General features: G+C 54.7%; 1 protein-coding gene and 1 pseudogene across 1 annotated transcript in view; one reads left to right on the forward strand and one right to left on the reverse strand.

Moving 5' to 3' along the window:
* The window catches only part of SNED1 (sushi, nidogen and EGF like domains 1), a 537,305-nt gene that overhangs the window by 446,914 nt on the left and 75,391 nt on the right, over positions 1-15,000 (forward strand). The gene's annotated exons all lie outside the window — the stretch shown is intronic.
* LOC130017646 (transmembrane protein 185B-like) overlaps positions 13,920-15,000 on the reverse strand; it is a 1,203-nt pseudogene continuing 122 nt past the window's right edge.

Genomic DNA, 15,000 nt, shown 5'->3' on the forward strand with positions numbered 1-15,000 from the left:
ATATTTATGTGTGGATCAGCCATTTCCATTTCTTGCAAGTGCATCACCTACACGTGGGCCTTTTCTGGCTTCCTCGGAATTGTTAGACCAGCTTTGCCCTTAATAGAACCACGAGTGAGTGAGTACCACAGCTTGGCAAATCATGCCTGGGGAGTCAGGCACTTTTAATGCTTAGAAACCTCAGGGATTGTAATCAAATATTCTGAACTGCTTTATAAAAAAAAATTTTTTTTTAAAAAAGAAGAAACCTCAGGGATCAAACTGGCTTAGCCTGGAAGGCACAAAGGTCACTCCCAGGAGCTGTTGAATTCAAAGCTCTAACGCGCTTAATCCCCGTGAGCCCTTGGTGAGACTGTTGGACAAGCCTGTGCCTCGTTCCTTTGGGTGGCATATCCCGGTGGATGGTTGATGGGGACAGTGCTGCTGGGGGTATTGTCAGCACCTCGGTTGGACAGAGGCCCACCACCAGCAGAGGGTCTGCACCGGACGTCTGAGATGAAACCTAGTCTTGTATAAAGAATGACAGCTTTGTTTTTTTTGTTCGTTTTTTTTTCTTCAGATTTTGTTATTTATTTTTGGTTTAGGGGCAATGCTCTGAGGTTACTTCTGGTTCTGTGCTCAGTAATTATTGCTGGTGGGCTCAGGAAGCCATAAGGTTTGCCAGGGATCAAACCTGGGCCGGCCGCATGTGAGACAAGCACCCTCTGCCCTACCCCCTATGCTATTTCTCCATCCCTTAAAGAATCAGGTTTTGGAACCGTTTTGTATGATTTCTTCCCATAGCAGTATACAAACAGGCCTGATTGGCGTCCTGCTCGTCATTCCCTGGGCCTTGCTCTTTGAAGTGGGCTGAGACCAGTCCTGCCTCCTGCCTCCTGCCTGGGAGACAGAGCGCGAGTACTGGAACCCATGTCTAAGGCCCTCTTCCTCCCCACGCCCCATGTGGGTACGTGAGACCCTCACACACAGCTCCACATAGTGCTCTGCCCCCTGCCCCAAGCCCGCCTGCACTGCTACCTCTCGGCGACTGCCCCTGATTGATGCCCCCCACAATCCTGTGGGGCCCATTGAGTCCCTGTCTGCCCCTCCCCCAACCCCGATGTGCAGCTCTACCCTCTTGGCCAAGTTGCATCTGGCTTGAGCTCTGTCACAGCCTCCCAAGGGCCTCCCTGCATGCAGTCAGCTGAATTCATTTTCCAACCATAGTCAGAAACTGGGGTCACATCCCTCTTCTGCACCGAAGCCCCAGTGGTTTTTCATTGCCCCAAATAAGAGTCCAAACTCCATTGATGGTTCTGAGGCCCGGCTCACAGCTGCCCAGCTTCCGTTTCTCTGAGGGGGGCCTCCCCAGGCCTGCCCTCCCGCTGCCAGAACACGGTGGCCCCCGGGGCCCTGGTTCCCACTCGGGTTTGGCATCTCTCCCTCCAGGTGTCCCTCAGGCTGATGCACCAGCCACCACCCTCTGGGATGTTTGCAGACTGGTGTAGCCAGGGCCCCAACGGGTATTTTTTTGTTTCTGTAACCAAGGTGCCAGAAGAAAGGTTTGATTGCCGAAGTGGACACTTCAAAGATGGTGCTCTCAACCCAGCCACATCGCCGGCCACGGTATTGGGAAGCAGCCAGCATCTCTGCACGGGCTCTCTGAGGCGCCTTTGTTTCAGAGATCCTGGTTCATTTTTTTTTTTAATAAATGACCCCACGCGTTGCTTGTTTCTTTGCTTTAAATGATTGGTTATGTGCTAAGTCTGTCAATAAAGAGTGAGCCTCGGAGGCAGGCCCTGGTTAGTTCTCACCCCTCTATGGACCCCCAGGCCTTGAGTGCAGAGCCTCAGAATTCTGTGCTCCCTTCTTCCCCCCCTGGACGGCGGCCCTGCATGGCCAGGTGTGCCGGGCAATTTCCAGTTCCTCTGTTTGTTTCCTAGTAGTGCTTGCTGGAGGGGACCTTGCAATCACAAGCACCCCCAGGCCCGGTCCCACCCTGCTGAGAAGCGTCATCTGTGGTTACTGGTCAGCCAAGGCACGCACAGCAATCTGCCCTCAGCACAGAAGCTCGTCAGTGCCATGCCCAAGTGCCAACCTGGCTTGCAGTCGGTTCTCAACTTTGTGTTGAGTGAATGCTCAATTGGCTAAACATGTTCCACTCACTGTGTCCCACACACAGTAGGGCCCTTTTATGTCCTGGACTTAGGGTTTCCCGTTCACTCCTTGTCATAACTTCTGAGATCTTTCCAGGAAGGTTGCTGCTTCTAGTGGACAGTAGACAGTGGACCGTGCACTGACCTGGGCCTGTTGGACTCTGAGGCCCTCGCCCAGCCGTCCCCCATCCCAGGCTGTCATGGGGACGTTCAGCCTGGTTTGCTGAGTTCAGGTTCCTGACACAGGAACTTTTTCAGTGCTGGAACCCCAAACAGGCCAACAATGCACACAGGGAGACCTTATTACTGAATTTACAGAACCCTTTCACGGTTGTTGCCACATTTCTGTGTTAGTTACTTGATGTTTATCTTTTAATCCATTGTGTTTTTTTTAAATAGCCTCATTCTAAAAACTTGATCACAGTTGTGATGGGTTGTTTATAGTTTCGCTAATCAGCAAACCAACCCAGTTATTATAGCCAAAAAGGTTTACTTCTATCACATCAATCCCCTCACCCATCTCCTGAGCTTGCTGTGCTTTGGGGCGGGGGGGGGGGCTGCCAGCCCTGCACTTTCCCCAGGCCTCTGTTAGTGCCCTGTCTGCTCCCGGGTCTCCTGGTGGGCTCAACACAAGCACCGCCTTCAGCAGCCCAGCCTCCGGTGAGGGCTGCTTTCCTGAGGCAACCGATGACTAAAATGGCAATGAAGTTTGGGGTAGGGGAGTAGGGGAGTGGTAATCGACACAGCTGGGCCTTGTCACAGCCTGGATTCCACCTGGTCAGGTAAATCCAGAAGCCAAGTCCTGCTTTTCGGGAGTCGGGTTGATGTGAACTTGCTCAGAACTGTGTCCCTCCCCAAGCAGGAGGCCGAGCACACTTGGCCTAGGCCTGTGGACTCCTCCCGTCTTCACTCCGGGTCCCCCCACCCCGCCCCCGTCTTCACACGGGGCAGCTCCCTGTGACCCAACCAGCTTGACCACCCACTCCAGCCCCAGTGTCACGGGACAGTCAGCCACACGGAGATCCGCACAAAGTGAACTTGCCCCCTTAGGCTTGCCTGCGTGTGGCTGCAAACTTCAGGCTGTGTCCTTGATTCCAGGGCTGCGGTAGGGAGGCTGGCAGGGCAGACACAAAAGGAAGGGGCACTTCAGACACCCACCCACACAACACGGTGAGGACGTGCCTCTTTTTTTTTGTCTTTTTCTTCCAGCCCCCCCCCCGCACAGCCCCCCACTACTTGTGGATGCCAGTAGTAGGGGACCCTAGGGGGGGCCCTGGCTGGCTGACACAAGGGGGTTCTCCCAACCACCCCCACCTCCTCATGCACACCAGTAGAAGACCCCCGGGGGGGGTACTGACAGTACCTGCATTCTTTTATTTTGAATCCCGGGCACCTCACTTCTTTTTTTTGGGGGGGGGGGAAGGGCCTCCTCCCTGAACAGAAGCTCCCTGTTTTCTCAGGCACGCTGAACATTCAGTGAGGCCCAAGAATGGGGTGCTGGAGACCACCTCAAGAGGCCCACAGAGATGCACTGGTGAAGACTGGGGTGTACCATGTGGTACTTGGTACGGGACCAGGGTCTGCCGTATGCCAGGCAAACGTCTTAATGGCCGTGCCGCCTCTCCCGACACTCCTCATTTTCCCCTGCTCTGGAGGGCAGGGTGCTGCACCCCGAATCTTAAAAAAGAAAAGGTCCTTGAGGAGGGGGCTTGGCTGTGATCCTCAAAGGCGCCCTCTCAGCATAGCCTTGGGACAAACTCTGAATCTGACGCCAGAGCTTGGAAGTTGGGGTGAGTCGAGAGAACTGCGGGGAACCGCCCCCGGTCACAGACACAGCAGCTCAGAGATGCCCGAGTATCTCTGGCAACGCCAGAACCGGCCAGTACCTGTCTGTGGGCAGGCTGGACCCCTACGCGGGGCGTGATACCCTTGGTAACCACAGGGGGGCGCTGCCGCGCCGGGAAGTCCTGTGAAGCGCAGGTGGAACCACCTTTGCTTGAGATTGCCAGAGAGGGGCGCCCGGGAAAGGGGCAGGACCTTAAGAACTGGGCGTGGGTCCCCACGCGCCTGGGTGGAGGCGATTTCCTTCTGACAGATGCCACCTCACCAGGAAGGGAAAGCACTAGGCAGGGTTCTTCCTGGGTGAACACGCACACTGGCTCACCCCCAGAAGCCAGGTAGGCTCCTGGGTCTCTGAGCTGGTGCTTGATGCAGCTTTAGCCCTCGGATTCTTCTCTCTGCACCTAGAAGCTGGCGCCCCTGTGCACACCTGTGCCTCTCCCCACACCGCCAGGCCCCAACGTGCTGCCCTGGCTCCAAGTTTAGATGGAGAGGGCTGCTTGTGTGTCCGAGTCCTCAAGCTTCCTTCCCACGGGAAAAGCCAGCCAGGCCTGCAGACAGCCGTGTCCTGTCTTGCCACACTCTCCAGCAGACGGCAAGTGTAACTTGGTCACATGGCTCCATTTTTTTTAAGGACTTAGGAGACTGGAAACACAGCACAGGGTTTTAAGGAGCTTGCCTTGAGCGTGGCTGAGCCCGGTTTGATTCTCCATATGGTCTTCTGAGCACCTCTAGGAGTGATCCTTTTTGGTGTATTCCACACACACACAAAAAAAAAAAAACAAGAGGAGGGAAAGATTTTTAAAAACACTGCTAGACTGCCTCATGAGCTGTGGGAGGAGGAACGAGAATAGAGAAGGGATCTCTAAGACAATGATGGTTGGAGGGATCATTCAGGATGGGAGATGTGTAGATAAAGGACCAAACGTGATAGCCTCTCCGTATCTGTTTTGTAAACCATTTCATTTTTTTTTTCATTTCATCATCCTGTTATTCGTCGATTGCCTCGAGCAGGCCCCAGTAACGTCTCTTTCATCCTAACCCTGAGATTATATTCAAGGCTCTTTAGGAGAATGAGACCCATCATTGTTACTGGTATTTGGCATATTTGGTACGCCATGGGGAGTTTGCCAGACTCTGCCCTGTGGGCAGGGTACATTCGATAGCCTGCAAGTTTGTCCAAAGTAGGAATGAGATAATAAGATGTCATAAAAAGATGTCCTGATAAGATGTCGCACGGCCGCAAATGCGGCCGCACGGTTCCGGGAGCTGGATTTTATAGTCTCTGAGTCTTGGCCGTTGATGGGATTACACGGTGCCATGGGGCCAGGTGGTGGGTGTGACCCCCGTCTACTGGAATTTGGAGGATCTGGGTGGAGGATGCTCGACTCCAATCCAAGTAGGCTGGGAGATCTCGGCCCCAGAACCCGCGTGGATTTGTCCCTCTGCCAGTACCTTCACGTGTGTGGAGAGTGGTCTCAGCATGGTGGTGGCTGGTCCTGGAGGTCTTTGGCTGCTGGAACCCTGGTCGGGGCGGGGAGGAAAGCTCAACCCGCTGCCCTCCAACTATTAGGGAAGTACCACCTCAGGGGCCGCACAGGGCGTGTGTCTTGCCACCTGAGAATCAGTCTCCTGTGAGCACACCTTCCTTCCCAGCTCCCCCCAGGGCCCCAGAGTGATTCTTCAGGCCTTGCATTGCTGAGCAGCAGGGCCGAGAGCCACCTGCTCACAAACGCCACAGTAGTAGGATCACCTGTGGAGAGCCTTTTCCACACGTCCCCGGTTTGCGCTCACCTTTGCCGTCCGGGCTGTTTATTGAGCACCCACTGTGCACGAGGCGTTTTACCACAGACGCAGCAGTGCTTGGGGAACCGTACCGTGCTGAGGATGAAATGCAAGCCACCTGCATGTGAAGCATACACTCCAGCCTGTGCCGTTATCTCTCTAGACACTTTATTCTCTAATTGCCCCTGCCCTGGGGTGTAGCCTGCTGGTCCCTGCCCTTCAGGAAGTGCCTGCTCTGGAAAGTGTCCAGTGGAGAAAGAGATCAGGTGAATGCAGTAGGTAAGTGATGCAGAGGCCAGAAGTGCCTCAGCCAGCCCAAACAGTGGGAAGACAGGTGGGAAGGTGTGTGTGTGTGTGTGTGTGTGTGTGTAGGGAGGGAGTGTAACATGGGAAGTGGAGATCAAGAAAAGCTTCCTAGGGGAGGTGGCGGTATAGTGCAGACTGGAAGGAAGGTGAAACTGGTCCCATCAGCTGCAACCTTTTCTCAGAGCCGGAGCAGAGAGTGTTCTGGAGAGAGGGCTGGGGCCGGCTGACACTGGAAGCTGTTGCAGCTTTAGCACAAGGCCCCTGGAGGAAGCCCCTGGAGCTCCTGCGTCTGCCGAGAGTCAGGCCAGCAGGCACAGTGTGGGGGGCACAGGGGCCTGACCTCTCTGTTCCCCACGTGGCACTTGGATCTGGACTGATGTGAGCAGGATTTGGAGAGGCTTCTGGGCTGCCATAGTTATGCGGGACAACCCCCCCACCACACACACACACACACACACACACACACACACACACTGCTGTCTGCTCCCTACCAACTGCACCCCTTGCCCCTCCCGGCAGGCCTGAAGTTCCCACCATAGGGATGCTCAGGTGCAAAGTGAACTTTCTCGCTCAGGATTTTTACTGCTTATTTATTCATCCTCGCGGGAGTTTGCCTTTTGCTTCCTTTCGTTGACTCGGGGTTGTGGGCATCTGTCTGCTGTGTGGTTTTCACACTCTGGTGCTGGGTGTACTGGTGCCAGGGCCCGGGCATGCAGCTGCAAAACCTTGCTTCAAACGCATGTGGGAGTGCTGGGGGCTGAACTCAAGGCCTCAGGCTTGCGAAGCAACCACTGATTGAGCCATCCTTGGCTCTCAAAGAGAAAACTCTTCCCCAGGAATGCGACTGAGGCCCTGGGCTCCACCACTGCCACTGCCACCAGGTGTGGCACCACCTGCACACATGGGCTTTTTGCAAAGTAGATAGGGTGGGGGAGTGAGTTCTGCTTTGTGGCTGAGCCGAGGCTGCCCTGCAGCGTGAGGTATGGGAGGGATCCTGACCGCTGGGGGTGGGGGTGCCCCAGACTCAAATGTACGCCAGGAGAAGCCTTGGAAGGAGCAGGGGGCTCTGTCAGGCTGGGACGCTCTTCTAGATGACAGGACGCTTGCTGCCTGTGATTCTGGCTCACCCAGTCCTTGTGGCAGGGCCACTCTCTGTTGTGACTCTATCATTGGCACTGGGTCCCCCAGAGAGATTGGTTCAAATCCTGGGCCTGGTACCAGGGGTTCACACCCTGCTGGCCAAAGGGCCTTTGGAGATGGAGTCGGGTGAAGGGGAGGGTGCCGTTCAGGGCTGTATCTGCTGTGGTTGCTGCCAGGATTGGGGGGCAGGTGGCTACACACCCCTGGCTGTGATGCTCTAAGAATCATTCTGCTGGAGAGCGGGGGACAGAAGGTTCTAGATGGCAAATGGGAGAGAGCGAAGGGGCAGTCCCGGGAGGGTGCAGGGTCCTCTCTTCCTGTGGCCCCAGCTACCATGGAGCCCGGTAGGGCTTGCTCTGAAGTGCCTCCTTCCCCCCTCTGCAGGGCTTCCAGCAGGTCTGTGTATTGCAGACCCCCGGGGACTTCCCCCCTCCGACCCCAGCCCCCAGTCACGACGCTGCAGGAGCTCTAAGGAGGATGAGGCCTGAGACGATCTGAGCTAGCTCTTTGAGGTGTGCATTTCCAGGTGGGCATGTGGAACATCCCGACCTTTGGGGCCTGTCAGGAGCCTGGGTCCAGAGGCATGTTCTGCGGAGACAAGGGTCAGTTAGGGAGGGACCAAGGATGCAGTGGGAGGGTGGGCCTTGAGACGGGAGCCCTGACAATGGGCCCCCAAACCCCACTAGCTCTTTGTGTGTACATTTGTGTGTGTATGGGGGGGGGGCAGTCTGGCTCCACCAGCAGGAAATGAGCCACCAAACCCCACTAGACATGTGTGTGTCTGTGTCTGTGTGTATATGTGTGTGTGTGTGTGTGTGTGTGTGTGTGTGGCAGCGTGGAAGTTTGGCTCCACTAGAAGGAAACGGGCCCCCAAACCCCACCAGATGTGTATGTGCATGTGTGCGTGCATGCGTGTGTGTGTGTGTGTGTGTGTGTGTGTGTGTGTGGCAGTCTGGCTCCACCAGCAGGAAATGGGCCCCCAAACCCCACCAGACGTGTGTGTGTGTGAATCTGGCTCCACTAGCAGGAAATGGGCCCCCCCCAAACCCCACCAGTCCTCTGTGTATTGCAGGGGAGGGGGCGGTCCGGCTCGGTTCCAGCACTGAGAGGGCTGTGGCCACAAATGGGGCATCAACCTGCTCTCCATGCTTACAGATGTGTATGGGGACAGGTGTCCAAAATGTTCTCAGGCTGGTGGTATCGCTCAGCTTCCAGGCCACTCACCCCTTAGTTATAAGAGCCTGAAGGGCCAGCTCAAAGGGTCTGGAGGGCCCCTCAGGGCAAGGCTCCCCCTGAAAGCTGGTCCTGTTTGGGCTCTGAGCCCTGGGGGGCAGGAAGAAGGTGGGCGTGCAGGGGAGGGCAGCAGCTGGCCCAGGCTCACCATGGGAAGGTACCAGCAGGGCCTGGGTGGGACAATTATGGGGGACATGTGACTCCAGGGCCTGGGTGGGACGATTATGGGGGACATGTGACTCCAAGTGCTGCACGGTGGCTCCAGGAGGATGTGGGGGACCCAGTGTCTGGCTTGGCTGATGGCTGTGTACGGGGGAGACAAGTGGCTTATGGGGCCAGGGGCAGAGTAGCTGGGAGGGGAGTTATCCAATCCATCGTGAGGATCCCGTCCCCCCCCCCCCCCCCGCCTCCCTCTGTCTCTTCATCTGGCTCCTCTTGATGTAGATGAAGTTTAGTAAAATGGCAGGTCCACGGGCCAGAGTGACAATACAGCTGGGAGGGCATTTCCTTACACGTGAGCAACCCTGGTTCCATCCCCAGCCCCCCATGTAACGCCCTTCTTCCCAAGTCCTCCCAGGCGTGATCCTTGAGCATAGAGCCAGAAGTAAGCCCTGAGCACAGCTGGGTTGGGCCCCAAATAAACAAAAACCCACCAAGGTCCAGTCAAGGGCCCAGGCCCCAAAGAGTAAGTGAGGGTGTTTTCCCAGAGAGATACCCTTGACCCACAGGCAGGTGGCCTGCATGTGGGCATGAGGGCCACCAGGAAGCCACATCCACTGTTCGTTAGCTGTTCTTCTCTGCTACGTCACCTGGACTATTTCTGTTTTTGTTTACACTTTCAAGGGATACCACCCATGTGGCCTGCAGTTACATGGACTTGAATGTATTTCAGCCACTTAAAATTTTCTTCCCTTCCCTCCAGTATACTATAAAGGAAGTTATCGAAACAATAATTGAGCCCCCCTCCCCCAAGGAGCTTTGGTTTATGTGAGTCAAATCAACATTCACCATAAGAGCGCCTGAGAACAGATGACTGGTTAAAGAAACTTTGGTACATTTACACAATGGAATACTATGTAGCTGTTAGAAAAGATGAAGTCATGAAATTTACATACAAGTGGTACTACATGGAAAGTATTATGTTAAGCGAAATGAGTCAGAGAGGGATAGACATAGAAAGATTGCATTCATCTGGGGAACATAAAGTAACAAAATAGGAGACTAACAACCAAGAACGGCTGAGATTAGTACCAGGAATTTTGCTCCATGGCTTGGAGGCCAGCCACACATGCTAGGGGAAAAGGGAGCTCAGATAGAGAAGGGAACACCAAAATAAAGGGTGTTGGGAGGATCCTCCCAGGATGGGAGAAGCATGCTGAAAGTAGACTATAGACCAAACATGATTGCCACTCAATACCTCTTTTGCAAACCACAACATCCAAAAGGAGAGAGTGAACAAAGGAGAATGCCCTGCCACAGAGGCAGGGTGGGATGGGGGGATGGGGGGCCAGAGGGATACTGGGATCCGTGGTGGTGGGAAATGGGCACTGGTGGAGGGATGGGTATTTGATCATTGTATAATTGAAACCCAAGCACAAAAATTTGTAAATGTACAACTGTACCTCATGGTGTCTCACTAATAAAAATTAAAAAAAAATTAAAAAATTAAAGCCCCAAACTGAAAAATACTAATTTTGAAACAATATGCCCAATGCTTCTGCTTCTTTTTTTTTTTCAATAAGGACCATATTTTCAAAACCCAAATAAACTTGAACAGAGTGGCGGTGTTTTTGCACCTTCGCAAACTTTCCTCTGGCTGGGGAAGCAGCCACGTCTCTGCTCTGAATCCCCTTGCTGCCTGTGTGGTCCTGGTGGCAGTGGTGGTGGCTGATGGGAGACCCCGGGCCGCACTCCAGCGGAGGTGCTGTGCAATGAACCTGAGTGACCACGTTCCACTGGAGGCCGCCAGCCCCAGGCAGGAAGGGCCCTGGGCTGGATGGGCAGTGGTGGTGGGCTGACAAGGGGTGCATGAAGACCGCAAAGGGGCTCATGAGGGGCCCTGGTTCTAGTCACCCTGCGCTGACACCCCCACACACCACCACTTTCCAAAGTCCCACCATGGGTGCTCTGGAGGATGCCTGGTCATACTCTCCTTCCTGGCAGGCAGAGACGGGAACTGTGGCAGTGGGCATGTCCCTAATGGAACTTCCTACTTTGGAGGCAGTATCCCTCCTTGGCCAACAACAGGCCCACCCCCACTGCTGCGCCAACTCCCAGGCTTCCTGTCTGTGTGGGGTGGAGGGTCTGCACTTCAGTACGTCCCCTCCTGGCATCAGCCCTCCCATTTGTCATCTATAACCCATGAGTGTGCGGCCGGGAACAGTTTCCCTGCCTTGCACTACCAAGCGTGTCTGACCCCCGTGGGTCTCCCTGAACCCAGGCTCAACCTCCCTGGCCCCTCCTGCAGTGCTCCCGGCAGCCGCCCTTGAGACCGTCCCTGTGACACCTTCTCACCCAGCCTCTGCCCATCCTCCCTACTCTGGAGATTCATCACCATTACCTCAACAAGGGGCTCTAAGGAGCTTAGAGGGTCTGTAAGAGGGAAGGTGAAAACTACGCAGGAACTACACGGGTTTGGGGGTCCCCCTTCTGCTTTTTTTTGCATCTGTGCAGCTGGGGGCCTCATTCCTCGGGCATGTGCTGTCCCCCAACCCCACCTACCCTGGGTGGGGCTCAGCTTATTCTCAGGCCAAGAAAATGAGTCGTTTGACGTCCATGGTGTGAGCAGTGGCTGTACTTGGGCGTGCAGGGCGTGGCTGAGCCTCCTGTGCTGCTGCCTGAGAAGGAATACGCCCCAGGGAGTGCCCCCTGCCCCCACTCCAGCCCCCCAATCCCAGAAGAAGATGTCTTGGTCAGCCACCTGGGTCCAGCCGGAGGGTGCCCGGGGCAGCCTGCAGACAGGGCAGCGGGAATTCCCTGTGAACCACTGAGATCTCCGAGGTGGTTTTTGCAGCCAATGCTGAGTAACCACTGGGTCTTGAGGAGCGACTCCACGGTTACGGAATTTGACAGGTTTTAAAAGTCAGAGCTGCATGGCAATTAGGAAAATCCCCAGACGGCAGCTGGGCTTGTATAAACTTCCACAGACAAAACCGCTCTGTTTTTTATCTAATGTCTGGAAGCGAGACGTCCGACGGGGGACGGCCTACCTGGGTTGAGCAAGCTTATCCCCTCACTCAGGCAAGCAGACACCAGCTGGGCTTGCCCACGGCACACACTTTGGGCTGGAGGAGAAAAGGGACCAGAGGGACATTTCAGGTTTAGGAGGGAGGATTACACCCAGCGCAAAGCCCCTGGCCTGAAAATTCACAACCATGGAGAACTCAAAGAGAATAGGGGCCTGAAGTTTCAGGCAAAGGTCACCCTGGCACCAGATGCAGCCCGTCGTCAAGGGTTTAGCATCACATGACCTCCAGTGGTGGCAAGGCTACTGTGATGTGTGCTAGTGGCCACTCACACAAGACACGCTTTGCCAGGTGGGGACCACCCCTGAACAGCTCTTCACTATAACCCTACTAAATGGTACCATCTCTGGCTCGTAGCAGGCTCTGAATGTTGGATGGTTGAGAAAATGAATCCTCCTTAAAAAATGGCACATCCTGCTGCTCACAGCTGCTTCCCACATTCTGATGAGGTGTAAAGCCACTGAGAGAGAGCGAGCGAGAGAGAGAGAGACAGAGACAGAGAGACAGAGACAGAAAGAGTCAGAGACAGAGGCACAGAGAGACAGAGACAAAGAGACAGAGAGGGGAGAGAGAGACAAAGAGAGACAGAGACAAAGATAGTGACAGACTGAGAGAAGAGACAGAGAGAGACAGAGAGACAATGAGACAGAGATAAAGAGAGACAGAGAGACGGAGAGGAGAGTGAGAGAGACAGAGACACAGAGAGAGAAGAGACACAGACAAAAGAGAGAGAGGGCGCTCAATCTGTGTCAATCTGGCTTTCAGGCACCCAGCATGCCAGAACGAACTTTCTGTCATTAAAAGTGCTCCTTGCCAGGTATTTAATTAATTCAGATGAAGCCAAATTCAGGTCCCTCTTAATAGACTGCTAACAAAATGGGTATTTTCTGGTCTCCTCTCCAATAACATCAGCATTCCTTTTCATTTTCACCTACTTCTGAGCGTGTTCCCCCTCCCCCCAGTTAAGAACACTTCTCATCTCCCAGGATCTGGCTCTTGTCCTCCTGTCCCCCTGGTGACCCACCGGCACCTATCAAAACATACTTATCTGGGAAATAACCGGAGCTGTAATTCTGCTGTTGCTGAGAGATGAAGTGTTTAGACCGAGCACCTGTTCCTGCTGGGCATTTGGGCCAAGGCCATCTTCTCCAGCTTACCATGACAGGCCATGTTTTCTATTATGGCTAATTAATAGTCTTAAGATTCCGAGGAATGTACAGAACCCTCGTTGCTTATTCTGGTTGTTCCCAGAGAGACGCTTCGTATTACTCACGTGGAAAAACTCAAGGTGCTAAACAACAGTGTCACTCTGTGGCCCGGGACCAAGCGGGCAGGGTGCGTGTCCCAGAGCATGGGGGCACTGCCTCCACCAAGGTGTCCAGGCTGGGCGCAATGAGTCTCCTGACCCCTGGACACGAAGACCCTGGGGAGTTTAGTCCCTCCATCCACACCCGGTCCTCATCACAAGATTCCACACCAGGCACGTAATTAATGTCATAAGCCATCTTTAAGGACATCTGCCAGAGACAGACCTGCACAATAGAAACTTAAAAAAAATACTTTTAACATAATACATTGGACTGCATAGAACTACAATTCAATATAATACATCACACTGCTAAAATTGATAAATATCCTACCTGCACAGTGTCACTGCATTAGAACAATCTCCCTGTCAAGGGGAGTAAAGACCGGTGTCACCCAGGCCACAGGAGAACTATCTGAACAGCAGATACACACTAAAAAAAACCAGCAACTAGGAGGTTTATGAACAAGAGGTGGGCACAGAGAACGCTTTAGTGGGGGCTCTTGGATCACAACAGGAACCATCTGAAATACAATTTGAGACCAGCAGTATACAAAAATACTTTTTAAAAAAACAATACTTTCAACAGGTAGAGTACTGTGTAACAACCACCTCTCCACATCAGCGTGGCTCTTTGCTTTTGAGGAAAACTGGGACCATTCAAACTACTGGTCCCAAGCAAGCTGACGATACACACACACACACACACACACACACACACACATACACACACAGCTTTAAACCGGCGCACCAGCCTGCACACACACACACACACATACACACACACACACACCACACATACAGAGCCTCGGGTTCAAGTAACCTCTGACAACAAACAAGGTTAGAGGAGGTTTGGAGCCTTTTCCCCCACTTCACTTGGGGAAGGATTGGGAAAAAAAAAGCTCAGTGGACCTTGTGTTCTGTGCATGTGGTTTTCTATTCCACTCATGGGTGCTTCCCGCGAGCTTAATCTGGCATATCGATACTCAACTTGGGAGGCGGGGGAACATATTTCCCAGGGCTCTGGGTTATAACTACCCTGGTCTTTTTCCCAGACATGGGACCGATTTTCGGGGCTTCCGACCCCGAGGCTTCTTCAGCATCTTCACTGTCTTCGTGATGCAGATCATAGGAGATGTTCCCATACGCGCGCAAAAACGGAAAGATCTCGAGCAGAAACTGGCAAAAGTCTCTGCGGATGCCAAACCACCAGTGGTCGCCCCCCTTCCGCCGGGAGGTGGTGACCATCAGGGTGATCAGCGACAGCCAGAGGGGCACGAAGAGGGAGACGCAGGAGAAGGCGTCGTGCCCGTCCAAGCGGTGCACCAGCAGGATCTCGAAGGTGAGCAGGGGCAGGACGATCGCGACCCAGATGATGACCATGGTCACGTGCGTCCGCCGCTGCTCGGCCACCACGTCCAGGGAGCGCAGGAAGAGGAGGGACCAGACGGCGTAGTAGAGGACCACCAGGCAGAGGAGGGACATGAGGATCCACAGGGCACGAACGCCACCAGCCACGGCCAGTGGATGATCCGGTCCAGCCGCAGGGCGATGAAGATGAACTGCAGGATGTTGACCGAGCACAGGATCTCCAGCTCCAGCGAGCGGTCGTGGCGGAAGCCCCAGACGCAGGCGGCCACGGCCACGGGCGACACGAAGAAGAGCGGCATGAAGACCAGCAGCCAGAGGTGCGCGCCCCGCTCCACGCGGTCGCACACAGCGCCTCGAACGTGAGCAGCAGCACGTGGATGCCCACGGCGCTGAGCGTGGCCTTGAACTCCACGCAGGCGCCGCCCTCGGCGCGGTAGCGGGGGGCGGCGGGCCCACACGGCGGCGCCCACCGCCGCGCCCACCACCACCAGCGCCTTCCACAGCCAGAGGGGGCGAAGACGGCCCAGCAGCTCCACTGGATGACGCCGTCCAGGCGCAGCGGCAGCAGCACGGAGACGAGCAGCGGGCGGGCTAGATGAGGAACTTGCTGGGGTCGACGGCCCGGAACAGGCCCGGGGGT

This window comes from Sorex fumeus, unplaced genomic scaffold, assembly GCF_029834395.1.
Source record: "Sorex fumeus unplaced genomic scaffold, SorFum_2.1 ptg000207l, whole genome shotgun sequence".
NCBI lineage: Eukaryota > Metazoa > Chordata > Mammalia > Eulipotyphla > Soricidae > Sorex > Sorex fumeus.